The 15792-nt window shown below is 40.6% G+C and overlaps 1 long non-coding RNA gene across 1 annotated transcript in view; it reads left to right on the top strand.

Moving 5' to 3' along the window:
* The window catches only part of LOC127592994 (uncharacterized), a 49940-nt gene that overhangs the window by 7338 nt on the left and 26810 nt on the right, over window positions 1-15792 (top strand). The gene's annotated exons all lie outside the window — the stretch shown is intronic.

The following is a 15792-nucleotide window of genomic DNA, read 5'->3' as shown; positions in this document are numbered from 1 at the left end:
CTGAATGACGGTGAAGGGCATGTGCTTTTTTTTGTCCAAAGGTGAACTCTAGTATGGGCTTCATTAATCATCGCCATCAAACATTGAGAAAGGAGGGAGTTGAAAAAAGTCATCAGCACAACGTGTCCGATCGCTAATATGATTTACAAGATTAGTTGCGTTAAGTCCTTAAGATGGGTGAGAATGAACGAAGCAGCTTTTAAAATGTACTAAAAATGGTGGCAAGGTTTAATTGTTATGAACCGACCAGACGGATTCAGTGTCGAGCATTGGAAAACTGATCCACTGGTTCATGCTTGGGCTTATTACATTGCAAGTTTGGTGCTAAAGGACATTTTGCCGCAGTGTATTTTAATTCTTGAAAGCCAACATGGTGTCATATTCTGCTCCATCTTTGTTTTCTGCACCAGCTGGAGCGTTCCTCTTCCTGTTTCTCGTTCCGAATCAAGACTTGCCATGTATTTAAGGACCGCCAAGGTGCCTAGTTGCTGTCGAATTATTGACGTTGATTGCTGTTTACTCAAGAGAAATTTTCTAGACGCCTCATTAATTGTTAGAGTCACTCTTGTTTCTGTAGTTTTCTTGTTTAAGAAGTATTTTGGGATTTCTTGTTATTCGTGGATTATTTAAATTTCATGTAATTGAACTTTTGCCATTTTGTGTTGTGTATTCTCGGGTGTCAAAATTCCCTTGCGATTTGCAACTTTTTTTTTCCATATTGGCTTTTCTTGGTTTTGTGTTGCCAGCGTTTTCCGTTTATACGTTTTTCTGGAAATATATGTATTTTTTACGTTTGTGTGATTCGCATGCCATTTTCGGATTATGTAACAAGGTTAACTGGAGAAATCCTTGGCAAAGCTCCGGCTCGCATTTGCTTCAATTAAAAAAAAAAATACAATGCAAGGAAATACAAGGACAAGGTCTGATGTTACCCTGCAGTCATTTTTTTTCTTCCTTCTAATAACTAAAATATTCAATAGGATGGATGATTTTGTCCGCTCTGGTGAAGCGGAAGCTCCTTGAGAAATGTTGCAGGTGCAACTAATAACTTCAATGAGAGCTTTAATCTATTTAGGTGCGTCGTGCGGCATGACGTTGTTTGCTTTATTTGCAGTGATGTGGACCAGTCCCTTCCGCAAATAGCATAACCCCCCCCCCCCCCACTCAGGTAATTGACACCCTACCCCCCAAAATGTTCATCTTCTGCTATCTTGTGGGGATAAAATCACAAAGGCCAGAAATTGTATTTGAATCAAGCTCCCACAAAAATAAGACTAGTACTTAGTAAGTTTGACAACAGACTTGTACTTGACTTGAATCGTTAAAAACAGCGAAGTAGATTTTCATGTCTCTCTTCCTGATTCTATTTGGCCCTGGTCGGCAAAACAAATTAGTGTCACGTTCTGTGTAAACCTTGCCTCGAAGGCATGGTTGTCTTTGTTACGTGTCACACAGAAAAAGGAAATAAGTCGTCAGAAAGGAGAGCGGCAAATCAATCTGTCAATATTTACTTATCCGAAACTAATCAGTGTCAAGGATTTGACATTTGTGCTTGCTGAAAAGGAATTGCAAAGTTCAAGAGGGAGGGCTGACCTTTGTCTCCTCCAGATAGTGTGTTTTGCTCTGGGCAGTATTGTGGACATTTTTGCTGGTTGATACACATGCACATGGCTAGCCAAAAGTCGTTTTCCACTGACGGGGGTGTGCTTTCAATTTGACTTTCTTCCTTTTTAAATTACTAAACTTTTTAAATTAACCGTATTTTCCGCACTATAAGGCGCAGCTAAAAAGCATTCAAATTTCTCAAAGGCCGACAGTGTGGCGTGTAATCCGATGCGCCTTCTACATGGATCGATATTCACATTTCTTGGAAGTAGTATTCTAAATGTACTGTAAAGCGCTTTGTTACAGCTGCATCGGTTGTGAACGCTTCGTATCAATAAAGTTGTATTGTATTGTATTCCTTTAGCGCCGCTCCACCTAGTGGATGCATAACGCAACTGCTGCCACTATTGTAGCTTCTGTTCAATGCGCCTTATAATGCCCTATATATGAAAACCGTCTTAAATTTTCATCTGTCAAATTCATTGACAATGCGCCTTATACTCCGAAGCGCCTTACAGTGCGGAAAATACGGTACTTCAATATTGTTATGTGAGGACTTTATTTCGGAAAAAAAAAACATGACTGCTTTTTTTTCTTGCAAGCAGGCACTGTTTTAATGACTCGCACAATCAGGGGTTTGCTGTATGTTAAACTATCTTGAAACCAATTTCCCCCTGTGGGTTTCCATGCTCGCGTTAGCCCAGGCCACGTTTCCCAGAATGCTTTGTGAAGCAACAGGTGCACATATGTCCTACTTTTGATCTCCACGCAGAGTGCCTCCCTATGATGATCTCAAGCTTGCCCGCCTTTGATTCAATGGCCGCCGACCCACCGTCTATTTTAGGGACCATCTATTCACCCGCATAGCCTTTTTTGTTCGCGACGCGTATAAAAAGAAGGATCTCACACACGCCCACACGCTGGCTTATTCATTCAACGAGAGGCATTGCAGGAATTCATCTAGGAGCGAAGGCAAAGACCGATGTGTCTGTCTTTCTCGAGCAACACCTCCTGAACAAACACGTCTGATTACGAGGAGCTCTCGTCATTTGCAGGACATCGTATTTCAGCGACTTCATGGAATTCACTTGAACTTCTACTTCTACTCCCTACCTTCTACTATTTTATTCAAGAGCTTCAAACAGATAAAATCTTGTACTTGGTGTCAAATCATCAAATAGGAAGTATATTTCGTATTCTGTTCTCACACAGTTAGCTGTCTTTCATCGTTGAATACAGTTATTGTCTCGTAAGATAAAAAAGTCTGAAAGTGACTCTGGCATTTGATGTTTAAAGCCCCGTTGGCTATTTTCCTCTGAGATGATACACCAATGTCCTACAACTAATTTGGCATTTGAATTTGGCTTTGCCGTGAGCGCCAATTACTTTAGATTTATCCAACAAGCGTCAAGCAAGCCCATGTAAAACTTCCCATAGCCCGTGTTTGTCCATGTTGGTGCCAGTTACTCCTCCAAGTTTGACTGCGCACATGTGCAGACGGTAGCGTTTAAATAATTAGGGCCCGAGGGGCAACCCCTGCAAGTTCCGTATTGAATCAAATGAATTATCGAATTAAGACTTCATTTTCACAAAGCAATGTATGATTTTGTGAGGCCGCGGTAGGTGAACTGGGATATAACACGAAACGACCGCATTTTAAACAACCCAACCAAATTACCGTATTTTCCTCACTGTAAGGCACACCTAAAAGCATTCCATTTTCTTATTTGCACCCTTATATATGGATTAATACTGATTTATTGGATGTAGGATTTTAAATGTTCTGTAAAGCGCTTTGTTCACAGCTAAAGCAGTTGTGAAAGCTCGATATAAATAAATCTGTATTATATTCCCTTTAGCGTAGCTCCATCTAGTGGATGCATAGCACAATCACAGCCACTATTTTAGCTTCTGTTCTGTATGCCTTAAAATGCAAAAAAAAAAAAAAAAACAGTTTTAAAATAGGCCAGCGGCCCGGTAGTCCAGTGGTTAGCGCGTCGGCTTCACAGTGCAGAGGTACCGGGTTCGATTCCAGCTCCGGCCTCCCTGTGTGGAGTTTGCATGTTCTCCCCGGGCCTGCGTGGGTTTTCTCCGGGTGCTCCGGTTTCCTCCCACATTCCAAAAACATGCGTGGCAGGCTGATTGAACAGTCTAAATTGTCCCTAGTTGTGAGTGTGAGTGCGAATGGTTGTTCGTTTCTGTGTGCCCTGCAATTGGCTGGCAACCGATTCAGGGTGTCCCCCGCCTACTGCCCGAAGACAGCTGGGGTAGGCTCCAGCACCCCCCGCGACCCTAGTGAGGATCAAGCGGCTCGGAAGATGAATGAATGAATAAAATAGGCCATTCATTTGAAGGTGCGCCTTGTACTCTGAATCACCTTATAGGGCGGAACATATGGTACTTCAATATTGGTATTTGAGGACTTTATCTAAGAGAAAAAAAATCACTGTACTTTTTTGTTGAAAGTAGACAAATAGGTACCTCAGTGACAGGATTGTTCCACACAGAGGTTGAGTAGTTTTGCTTCGCTTTGGTTTTATTGGACACTCTCACTTGACAGTATTTCCCACGAGAAGGTTTTAGCAGTCAGAGAAGAGATTGTGTTGGACTTCAGTGTACCTGCTGAGGCCGGTGGGTGTATATGCAAATGGTCTGGCTCAAAATCAGTCCGTTTTGCATATTTGGCAGCATCAGCATCAGTCTTGATCACATCCCCACTTTGGTACGGTCGCTCATGAAACATGTCGTCACTGAGGCCGGAAGGTGTGAAGGCACTCAGGGCGATTGAATGGCTTGTGCGTGATTCAAGTGATATATGCCACAGCGTTGCAGTTTAAACCAACCATTAGGTCTGCATGATCATTTTACAGTATAAAATGACGAGTTATTGTCATAATTGCTAAATTAGATGAATACATTTTATGCTAATATTTAGTTTGTTACTTTTTACCTGGACCATTTTTCAAAAAGAATTGTGACCATTTTTCATTTCATAACAGCTAAAAAAAAAGTAACCCGTTTAACAACTTAATGTTTAAAAAGACTCAATTTTGCAGACGAAAATTGAGTCTTCTTTTATTTTATTAATTTATTGATGCATTTTTATTCTGATAACAGACATACAAAAAGATATGACATAAATGGGGCCACCGGCACGCCATTATTGTCTCTTGAAAACAAATATCACAAGAAGCAAATGTGCATGAGGGAGCCTCATTAACGGCCTGCTTGCACAAGTTGCATCTTTTTTTCACAGATGTTTGACAAATGAGAATATTTGACAGCCGTGCGTGGATGTTGAGTGTGGGAGCTTGAGTATCTACGCATGCAAAAAAAAAATAAGTTGGCTAGACAAGGTTTTCGTATTGTTTCTGGTCGGTGAATTTTTCAACAACCAATGTGCTGTCACAAATATTCATTGTTTCCCCTCTCCATTTTCTTTTGAGTGTTCACGCGAAAAGCGTGGAATTCCTGCTTTTGACGTCATGTGCTGAGCAGATATCGTAAAAACAAAATGATACAATACATTAAAAAAACGCACCGGTCAAATCAAAATATTTGATTGTTATGGCTGATGTGTGAGTAGACAGCTGGCTAATTACACGCGCTGGGGATTGATGTGAATTACCAACTGTTGTGCTCTTAATTGGATTGCACCATTTGTTGTAGCATTAGTGTCGCTATCGAAATCATTTGGATAAAAGTGGAGAAAATGGCCCCACAAGATGACGGTGAGTTTTTATCTTGACACAGGTTTTTATTGGATTGTTTTTGTCGTAACATTAGCTTAATTGTCAATAGTGCTATCTTAGATAAAAGTGGAGCATCTGAGGTAAATGTCTTTAATCATTTGTATCTTTATTTTACTCACTGTTGTACTGGTTTTAATTATTTTTATTATTAGTTTTATTATTATTGTAATTGAAAACATTTATTGTAGCATTAGCTTGGTTGTCGAGAGTGCTAACTAGCATGGATAAACGTTTGGGGAGGAGAATGGTCTTCCATGTTGGATGAAATGTTACATTGTATTTGAATATTTTTAAAACAAAATTTCAAATCTTTTCATAATCTTACAGGTTTTCTATTCATTTTTTCACATTGTTTGTCTTAGCATTAGCTATGTTGTCCAAACTGTTAACTAACGCGGATGAAAATTGATAAATTGGTCATTTGTTGGACTCATTTTAAGATAAATACCTTTCAACATTTGTTTCTATTTTTATAATTATTTTTTAAATTATTTTTTTGGGACAGGTTTTAATTTCATTATTTTTCTCCATTGTTTGCTGTAGAATTAGATTGGTTGTTGGAAGTGCTCATGAGCCTGTAAATAGGTGGAGAAAAAAATCTTAAAATTGGATATTAATATCTTGAAATATTTCTATCCTTTTCCATATCTTTCTACGTTTAACCCTTTCAGGGACAGCGGTTACTACAGTGGACAGCTTATCATGTTATCAGGTTATAGGTTTCATGAAAGGATAACACTGAGGCTACAAAGACAAGCCACTTGTGCAACACATGAATATAGAATATGATGACGAAAATGTCTCCAATCATTCTCAGAAAAAACTCACAGAAAGTGGCAACATTTCTTTATTGCTTTCTAATTAACTGCTCGTTTTGTCCTGTCCCACAAGCTCCAAGGACACAGGACAGCGTTTTTGGCGAGATGTATATATATATCAGATGGGATAGGGCACCCCTGGATCTAAGTGGAATTTATTGGCCCGGACATGCAGCATCCTGATATTACCACTAGAGAAATTATGTCGGACCATTAACAGCCCTAAGTGAGATGGAACAGCTCATTAGGCAAATGATGTCTGGGAGGGGCCAATTGTTTTCACCTTTTAAATGATCCATTCTATCTATCTATCTATCTATCTATCTATCTATCTATCTATCTATCTATCTATCTATCTATCTATCTATCTATCTATCTATCTATCTATCTATCTATCTATCTATCTATCTATCTATCTATCTATCTATCTATCTATCTATCTATCTATCTATCTATCTATCTATCTATCTATCTATCTCTAGCTAGCTAGCTAGCGTGTAGTGGCTAGCGTAGTGGTTCGCTAGTAGCTAGCGAACAAGCATGTAATTGAACTTTAGATGCATTTTGACATTGAAGTAAGATGGTTGCTGGAAAAAGAGGCAGCTTTTATATCGAGAAACTTCATTGCATTCTCACTGGAGGAGGAATACGTCCATTCAGTCTCAACACAAATGCATCGCAGGATTCGGCCGAGATGTCAGCAGATCTGGACTCATACTTTGAAGAAGTCTGATTTTTTTCTTTTTTTTCTTGTTCTTTTTTTTTTGTGCTTTTCCCGCATGTAGTGAATAAGTCTTGTTTTTTTAACATAGGACTGAGAGGGTTTTTCAGTCCTATGTTTGGCAAGCTAGCTGTTTGGCTGGCTCTAGCTAGCTGGCTGTCTGGCTAGCTGGTTGTCTGTCAAGGGTGATAAGTGGTTCAGAAAATGGATGGATTGATAATCAAGAACACTGGCTCTATTTATGCCCCCAAAGTCACATTTTTCATCGGGAGCTACGGTAGCCGCGTCCGCTTTTATCTGAGCAACCCTGTGCTGATTTTCCCGGTGAGCAAACATTAGTCGACAGCTATTTTGACAGGTTTATATCGCTGACACGATCCCGTTTGAAGACGTTGTCAGCGCTTCCACGATGATTAAAATTTTCCACTAATGAAGACATCTCTGGGAATTCCTTCTCGATGTTCCAACACGCTGCTGAGGCAACATGCTCAACGCGACCTCCTGTCAGTATGATGAAAGCTGACAGCGGGAAGTGACTCTCAACAGTGAGCAGACACAGTTGGGAGTGTGCGCGAAAGGCAAACGTAGCCCGAAACATCCGTTTATTGATATCAACTGACACACCTTTTCAATACAGTGCACTCCGTTTAATAGAACACCATTGGGCCGAAGCGCTTCTGTTCTACCAAGCGGAGTTTCTATTAACCGGAGACACTTTATTAGGTACACCTTCAGACACGTCGACGACCAAGTTATGCACGCAGAAAAACCCCTGCTGACGAGTTAGAAGAGATATTTCGACTGTGGACGTCCATATCTTTAATCAAACAACAAAACAACAACTTTAATCAACTTCAGTCAAACATCTCAAATCACGAGAAAAATTTCGTTACTTTTGTCTGGAAACAGGAGTCCGTAATTTTGCGGTTGACTTCCCTCTCAATGCGCTGGATAAGAGGGAAGTCCTGGAAACCGCGGGCGTACCTTCTGAGAATCCGGCAATGCATCGTATCGTCTGAGTATGTCCTTCTTATCCGCAGGTGATAGCCCTCGTCTCTTGAATGAAGTTGAAGCCATTGTGACGTGCGTGTGTCTATGTGTGGAGTGACGCGTGCTACCTGTTACTGTATACGGCTAGAACTACCGCGTTTTCTCGCGATAGTGGTACAGTGTCGCGATAGCTACACTTCGAAAACCACTAGTTTACAATGTTCATTGCTAACGGCCTGTTCTATTAAGCGGAGATCTGTTCTACTAAGCGGAGTATCTTTATAGGAAATTGCATTAGGCAAATCCGTTCCAGAGCCTTTTGCTCTATTAAGCGGATTACTCTATTAACCGGTGTTCTATTAAGCGGAGTGCACTGTAATTACTTTGGATTCAGCTCCTAGCAGATGTTGGAACGGAATATATTGTACAACGTCTTGTTTCCTGAAAGACTTGAACTCATTTCACTGAATCTGTTTAGTAGGAAATCACACAAAAAGTGTAGTTCCATTTTTTTACGCATTGCATTTGTTATTGTTTTTTTTTAAAAGGAGGCATACACCCTCAACTGCCCAATTAACACTTGTTACCATGACAACTGCTGTCGATGTGAGTGGTTACTTGTTGACTCCCAATTATGACAAATGCTTAAAAAAAAAACGTAAATATAAAGACACCATCCCATTTTCCTTCATGACGACAGAACTTCATCACCAAGATGCTGGATTACACTTGTTAAATGGTGTGCAGATTAGCATATGTGGCACATGTAGCCGATACTTCGTCAAAATCAAGCCGAATCCCCCCTGTCGATGACCTGAGCAGTCGCCGCAATTTTTTCGCAAAGTAAGCGAACAGAAGCTTCTTGGCGTGCCGCCAAAAACCGAGAAGCCATGAAAGTGAGGCAGACATGTTTTAACCTAATGAAAAAGGGACATTTGATGAGTTTCGCCTTGCTCGCAGACCGCATCACTCAACAAGTGCAATCCCATGCGCAGCACTTGATTGGATTTTTATGCCCCGCGATGACATTACGTACAATGTTCTCTCCAGCGAACGCTCGCATACAGCGCTCACTTGAGCTAATGGCCTCCCGCGTATGCCCACTCAGCACTTTCCCGTCGTTGCCTAACAAAATGATCGATAAGTGAATTAGCCTGGCTTAGGTCGCTAAGCACAGCTCAGATGACAATATCAATAATGCTCATCGAAATGGATGCACGTCTCGCTTTTTATGTTTACTGGTCCATTTCATGAAGTTGAGTGTGCTTATTTGTTGTGTGAATACAAGAGGAGAGAAGCTAATGACCGCAAACCCACAATGATTTTTTTTTTTAAGTGACAAGTATAATTATGTCCTGTCATAGACACTATGATACAGAATTTGTGCTCATGTGAATTTTGACGTTAACCAAATATTTTGTGGAAAAATATTTCCATAATAAAGTGCTCCTCTCAAAAATTGACAAATTCAAATAGGAAACAATTTTCATATTTTTCTTGCATAAAATACCAACAGCAAAAACGAAAATATACTTTTGATGGAAAAATAATTTTACTTAACTATTGGCACGCTATTGACTAGTCGTATTTAGTAGCGTGTGTGCGTGCATATATGCCATGGATGTGCGTGTTTGTACATACATCATCTTTTCTTGCGTTTGTGGCACTCTTTGTAGTCGTGACATTTTACATGACGACCACTTTGTTTCAAAGGGTCTGCCACATTTTAGGAGCTTGAACATCGACTGGCCTTAGTTCAAATATTTTATGAAATAATTTTTTTACTTTCCCAGTTTAATGTTTAAACCAAAGTTGGCCAAGACTTTTCTCCGCAGATCTGATGGCAATTGATGTTGATGATGCTCAAAGAGTTAAACAGCGTGGAGCATCTTTTCTGGATGAATTTTTGAGCTCTCAAATTGTTGCTTGCAAGTTTTATAGCAAAAAAAAAAAAAAAAGAAAAGAACGATGGCTCATTTCTCGTACATTTGTAAGTCAGGTCATGCCTCCTTTTAGGTACCATTGTACTTGAATGTTGCCATTAATGTTCATGCATTATTTAACTTGTGAAAAAATACGTAAAGTTTTATGTAAATGGCTTCAGTAGTTTTTGTATAAGGTCAACGAAAACAAGACTCTTGGTAGTGGTGAAATAACGTAAAGTCTGCATGTAAAATCTCCTTTTGAATGGCTTACTTCCTGTCCCCATTTAGGTTTTTTTTGGGATCATATTTTGCACAATTATCTGCGTTAGTGGGTTTCATTAAAGCAGAGCCGCTATCAGTATGCTAATTCAATAATTCACACATTGCGTGCTGTCTAGAGAAATGGAAAGCAATCAGCTGGCCAATGCAAGTTCATCGCTGCACATATTCCAAAAATATGCTCCTTGCCAAAGTCAATAGATAAAAACATTTTCAATTAAAAAAACAAAAAAAACATAGGCCACAGTTCATCTTGCCGTGCTGTGTTCCTTCCACAAAATACCATAGCAACAAGCTGTCGCGATCCTCCACCCGGAGTAGTGAAGAGTGTGAGAAAGGGAATAAAAACAACATCAGTTCACTGCAAGCGAAAATTTTCTTTCAAATGCTCTGGGCTCACTGACATTTTTTTTCCCGTGTGAAATGTGAAATGTTCGGAAATTGTTTCTTCAAGGAAACTGGAGTGAATGGCAGCTATGATGAAAACGTGCCACGTCAAAATGTGCAGGTTGACATGTCGGCGTAACCTGAGACCACGGAAAGGAGCATGGGACTTGTTTGGGTTTGCGCCATATGATTTGATGAATATGTCGGACAGCACGGCGCACTCCTGGTTGGCACGTTTGCCTCTGTTTTTAGTCAAAAGTGGATTTGTCGTATTTGCTCTGCACTCATACTGTAACATTGACGTTGAAACCTCTCACCCTTTCAAAGGACAGGAAGGTCTTTGCAGGGTTTTTTTTTTTGCACTAATTTTGGCTTGATGACAACAGAAGCGAAAAAGAAACTTTCAACTGGCTTCCAGCAATATTGGAATAGTTCCAAAATGTGCAAGTTTTGGGAATAAACACCTCCCCGCTAATGTTTGCAGAAATAAATACAAATGAATCTCTTGAGTTTTATTTGAACACCCCACTAAAATTCCAAATCGGATCCCTTGCGCGATTTAATGCCTTTCAGTGCTGCAACCCATTCAGGGAGCTTTTGGTCGAGGCTCCGCCAGGCAAACCAAATGGAGCCACCTGTTTCGGAGGCTGGACACCCACCATTACACAACAGGAGTGGTGGCTTGACTAACGATCTAAATCAGGCTGTGATTTAAGAATGAGTCTGCGACCCGTCTAAGCGGGAGAGCTCAACCTGAAATATGGATGGACTGTAAATATGCATTGATGTACTAAAAACTTCGGGTTATTATTATTGATGATGCGACCTCAATGAGCTGCAGCATTGTCATCCATGAAGATGAAATGTTGTTCATGTAGGGGCACAATCATTGGATTAACCCTACAGTGGACAGCTTATCATGTTATCAGGTTACAGGGTGCATGAACGGGTTAATAATGTGATTTTCATTCATTGACACTGTACCATTCAAAAAGTGTAGGGCAGTACTGTACCCGACTGGATACGCCTGGCCACCACCAAAAGCTCATCTAGTGATGCCTAGCACTCTTGCTTGACGTTTCCAACAACTTTGACGGGCAACGTGCCCAACGTGAATTGTCTTTCATCAGAGAAAAGCACTGAGGCCCACTGGTCCCTTGCGAGACGTTCTAGCACGCAGACCACACTGATGTGAACGGTTTCTAATGGTCTGACGTGACATTTTGGTGCCTCTCAACTCCCCTTAAACGTGCGTGGAGTTGAGCGGCATTCATCATCCGGTTTCTCAGGGCATTGTGCACGAGCATAGGATTTCCACTTCCACTTGTCCATTTTTCTGTGACTCTTCCAGTCTAATGTGTATATATGTGTATATATATATATATATATATATATATATATATATATATATATATATATATATATATATTGCGCGTCGTCCCACACGCGGTCTGTCCTTCCGTCTGTCCCTTTTCAAAACGTACCTACTTCACCGCGCCGCTGCGCGCTGCCACTGCACCGCTCAGGCAGTGGCTCACTACGATCGCGCGGGCATCTTAGCGAAAAAATGTTGTCTACCCACAAGCATTGCAATAAATTTGTTAGTTATTCAGTAGAGCTAAACATCTCTTTATTTTCGCGATAAGCAATGAAGATGAACAAAAAGTTGAACCAAGCAACAACACTTTTGTGGGCCGAAGGCCCACCTTACCAGCCTTCCTCTGGGCGGCTCATCAGCTAGTATATATATACAGTATATATATATATATATATATACACTATATATATATGTGTCTATATACACATAAATCTATATATACAGATATATAGATAGATATAAACAGATGATATTTATACATCCTGACCAAACCTGTGTGTCAGAATGTTCTCCTGTCGTCCTGCCGTCATGGCAACGTGGCACGAGGAAGCTTGTCTTCAATCACCTGCCTGTGCCGCGACTCTCCTCCAGTGAGCTGACTTCCATCTCTCATGATTGTGTCGCAGGTGTCAAGAATAAACAAGTGGCGAGGCCCCGGCCGCCCGCTGTTGTCAAAGTATTAAACGCAAAGTTTTATGCGGTTGTCGTTCGTCCACGTTCAATATTTACGATTGGGAATCCTTTATATGTGGTCAACGATAAGTTGGCTCGAGCAACGGGCGTGATTTCAATGTGAAGCGAAACACGCATATCAATAAACACGCGGAAGCGAGTTGGCTAGCATTGTCTGTGCTTATTTTTGACATTGTCTATTTTTGTGCCAACATAAAAAAATAAAATAAAATAAAATTGTTGTCATTTACGGACAACACAACAGAAACAAAAAAAAATGAAGCAAATTTTTAATCCAAGTTTTATTACATTATAAATGAGGAACAATTTAACAAAGCATTAGCAAAAACCTAAAGTTAGCATCACTCGGCACTCGCATAGTCAAATGACAATTTTTTTTGTGTGCTAATTTAATCATATTAGTTATTAATAGGCCAATTAAATGCATCCCCATTGAACGTGGTGGGTCAGCATAATAACATCTGCTTCATCTACTTGGTATGCTTCCCGCTCAGAACCTTATCAAGTATTCATGACCTGCTGGAGCACAGTAAAGGGGTCACACAAGAGAGAGACAATAGGCGTGCAAATAAACATCGCCGACAAGGAGGCATGATCTACGTCATTTTTGGAAAAATTGAGTGGAACCTGTGATCAAATATACAAAATTTATAGCTTGAAGTCGGCACATGCTAACGCTTGCAACGTTACCCTTTCAGGGACAGCGGTTACTACAGTGGAAAGCTTATCATGATATCAGGTCAAAGGTTATCATTATTGGTGTATGAAAGGGTTAAGACAAAAGAAAAAAAGCTAACCTGTGTGGGAGCAAACTTTGCTAGCTGAGCTAACAAAGCTAGCTAAGGTCATTTGGAGCCGGCATGCATACTGCATGGACACACCGATTAAAGCGGCGTGTAAAATTTAGCTGTGTAAGCTCGCGTCGCCGCCGGCAACCCTCCGTCTAAATCTGTTTAGTCGAGCCACATTTCTATCCGTGCGAAAACGTGGACTCCAGCTGGTAGGGCTGCGGCGGCGAGATAGCAGATGCTAGTGGCGCTTTAATAAATCTCCCAGTCGTGCTGGAGTGAGCTAAGGCATTTGAATGAACTTTTACCTGATGTATAGGGCCTTTTCATCCAGAACATCTCCATCCAAAAGTAAACAAATGACACTTATGAAAGCCACATTCGCCATTTTGAGTCAGAATTCACAGTTGAAAGTGCGTGACATTTTGGATGGATGTTGTCATGAATGTTTGGTGGGATTTTGTACAAAATGCCCTGAAATTCATAGTTCACTGACATTTTTTTGGGTAGTTATTTAACATTTTGTAGTTTTTAATCTTTCAACGTACAAAGATAATTTTATAAGCTCTGTTCCCGAAAGAATATTTGGGATGCCACTTGGCAGAATTAATTTTTTTTGTGGGATTTTGTTCTAGATTGGACTTAAAATTTGTAGGTAGCTGACAATTTATTAGTTTTAGTTTTTTTTTGTGTTACATTTACTGCAAATGGCTATTTGCAGTAAATGACCTTAAAATGACCTTAAAATGGCAGACTTGTGCTTTTTTGGGGGGTATGGGTCCTTGAGGCTTTTATTTTTTTGTATTTATTTATTTTGTGGGTCTACTGATGATAAACCTGCCTACTGGCTTTCATGCTTTGAAATGAAACTGGCTTGTGCTGCTGTGTTTTCAAAAATCATGAGCCAATATGTAAATTTTCATTGATGGGGGTCATTAAAATTTTTGAATTATCATTGTCATGATCACGTTCCGTTAGTGTCCAGCAGGTGGCAGATGCATTCCCGTTTTTTTTTGTTGGGTTTTTTTTGTTGTTGTAGTTTTTGATGTGTTTAAGTGTTAGTTCGTTAGTTTTTTTTTCCTCGTCTTACGAAAGGGCTTTTTGTTTTGTTTGCATCATTCCTGGCTTGATGTGCAGCGTCATTAATTTACTTTGTCGGCCTTTGTCGCCTATTTTTTGTCAATGAATATTTTGGTTCGATCAACTTTTCTGAGTCTACCTTTGCAGGGTCCGGTTCTGTCCGGAAACCATGCAAATGAACTCATACCCTCGCTTGTGTTGTACACGAGATAATTGGAAAAAGCCAAGTGTGTTTTTTGCCGGAGGGATTATTTTTTGTTGACTTTATAAATAACACATACAAGCTTTACAAACTGCGTTCCATTTTGCATGGATCGTTTGTATACCCGCCTATTAATTCCCACTCACCTCAAGCGATGCGGCATTGCGCAAAAAAAAAGTGAACAGGAAAACTTTCTGCTTCATTTGTTATGGACGCCATGTATGCAGGAGTCAAACCCGGCGAGCAGACAGGTGACAAATTAACTTCCGCATCCTCGAGGGTCAATTGCATTTTCTGTGACTCTTTTATGTGACTCTTCTATTGAAAGAATAAGGAAAACAAAGAGGAGTCATTTGAAACATCATGCATAATACACACCCACCGAAGAAGTCGTTTTTTGCCGCATCCGGCACAAAGGAAATGTACTGCCTGCAACGATCGGGGTTGCAAATGAGTTTCTTGGGAATACTGACGGGGAAACAAAAGTGAAAGGCGATCAAAACAATATGTGCAACACCATTTAAATACACCTTGGCTAATCGCAAAGAGTTAAAAAAAAAATCTCAAAAGCAATCATGCCTCCATCTGGCATCATTTGGAACAGTCCCACGTCACCCAATTAGGTACACCTGCACAATATCGTGAGTCCGGCGTGTAACGACAAGCGCCTCGCATTGGAAAATTTGGGTTTGATTTCGCCGTACCGTCTCGAAATCAAATCGAGATTCCACTGTATCAAACCGAATCATATCATTCGATTTGAAAATGGACGGTTCTGATATCGTGAATCATGTATCGAACCGTCTTTGATTTGAGAGATGAACACTTTTAGCGACAATGGATTTTGTTGCGGTTGGAGTTTTTACGGTGGTGTCCAATCAACCGCCACTTAAATGGCGGATATGAGAGTAAGTGTGCCGAAGCTTTGTAGAAAGGAAGCACTGCGCTATACACTCCATCCATCCATCCATCCATTTTCCGATCCGCTTTATCCTCACAAGGGTCCCAGGGGGTGCTGGAGCCTATCCCAGCTGACTTCGGGTAGTAGGCGGGGTACACCCTGAACCGGTTGCCAGCCGACCACAGGGCACACAGAGACGAACAACCATCCACGCTCACACTCACATCGAGGGACAATTTAGAGTGTTCAATTAGCCTGCCATGAATCTGGAAG

The sequence above is a fragment of the Hippocampus zosterae genome, chromosome 20 (genome assembly GCF_025434085.1).
Source record: "Hippocampus zosterae strain Florida chromosome 20, ASM2543408v3, whole genome shotgun sequence".
NCBI classification, from domain to species: Eukaryota; Metazoa; Chordata; class Actinopteri; order Syngnathiformes; family Syngnathidae; genus Hippocampus; species Hippocampus zosterae.
The sequence above is the reverse complement of the archived record's forward strand: the minus strand, read 5'-3'. Positions and strand labels throughout refer to the sequence as shown.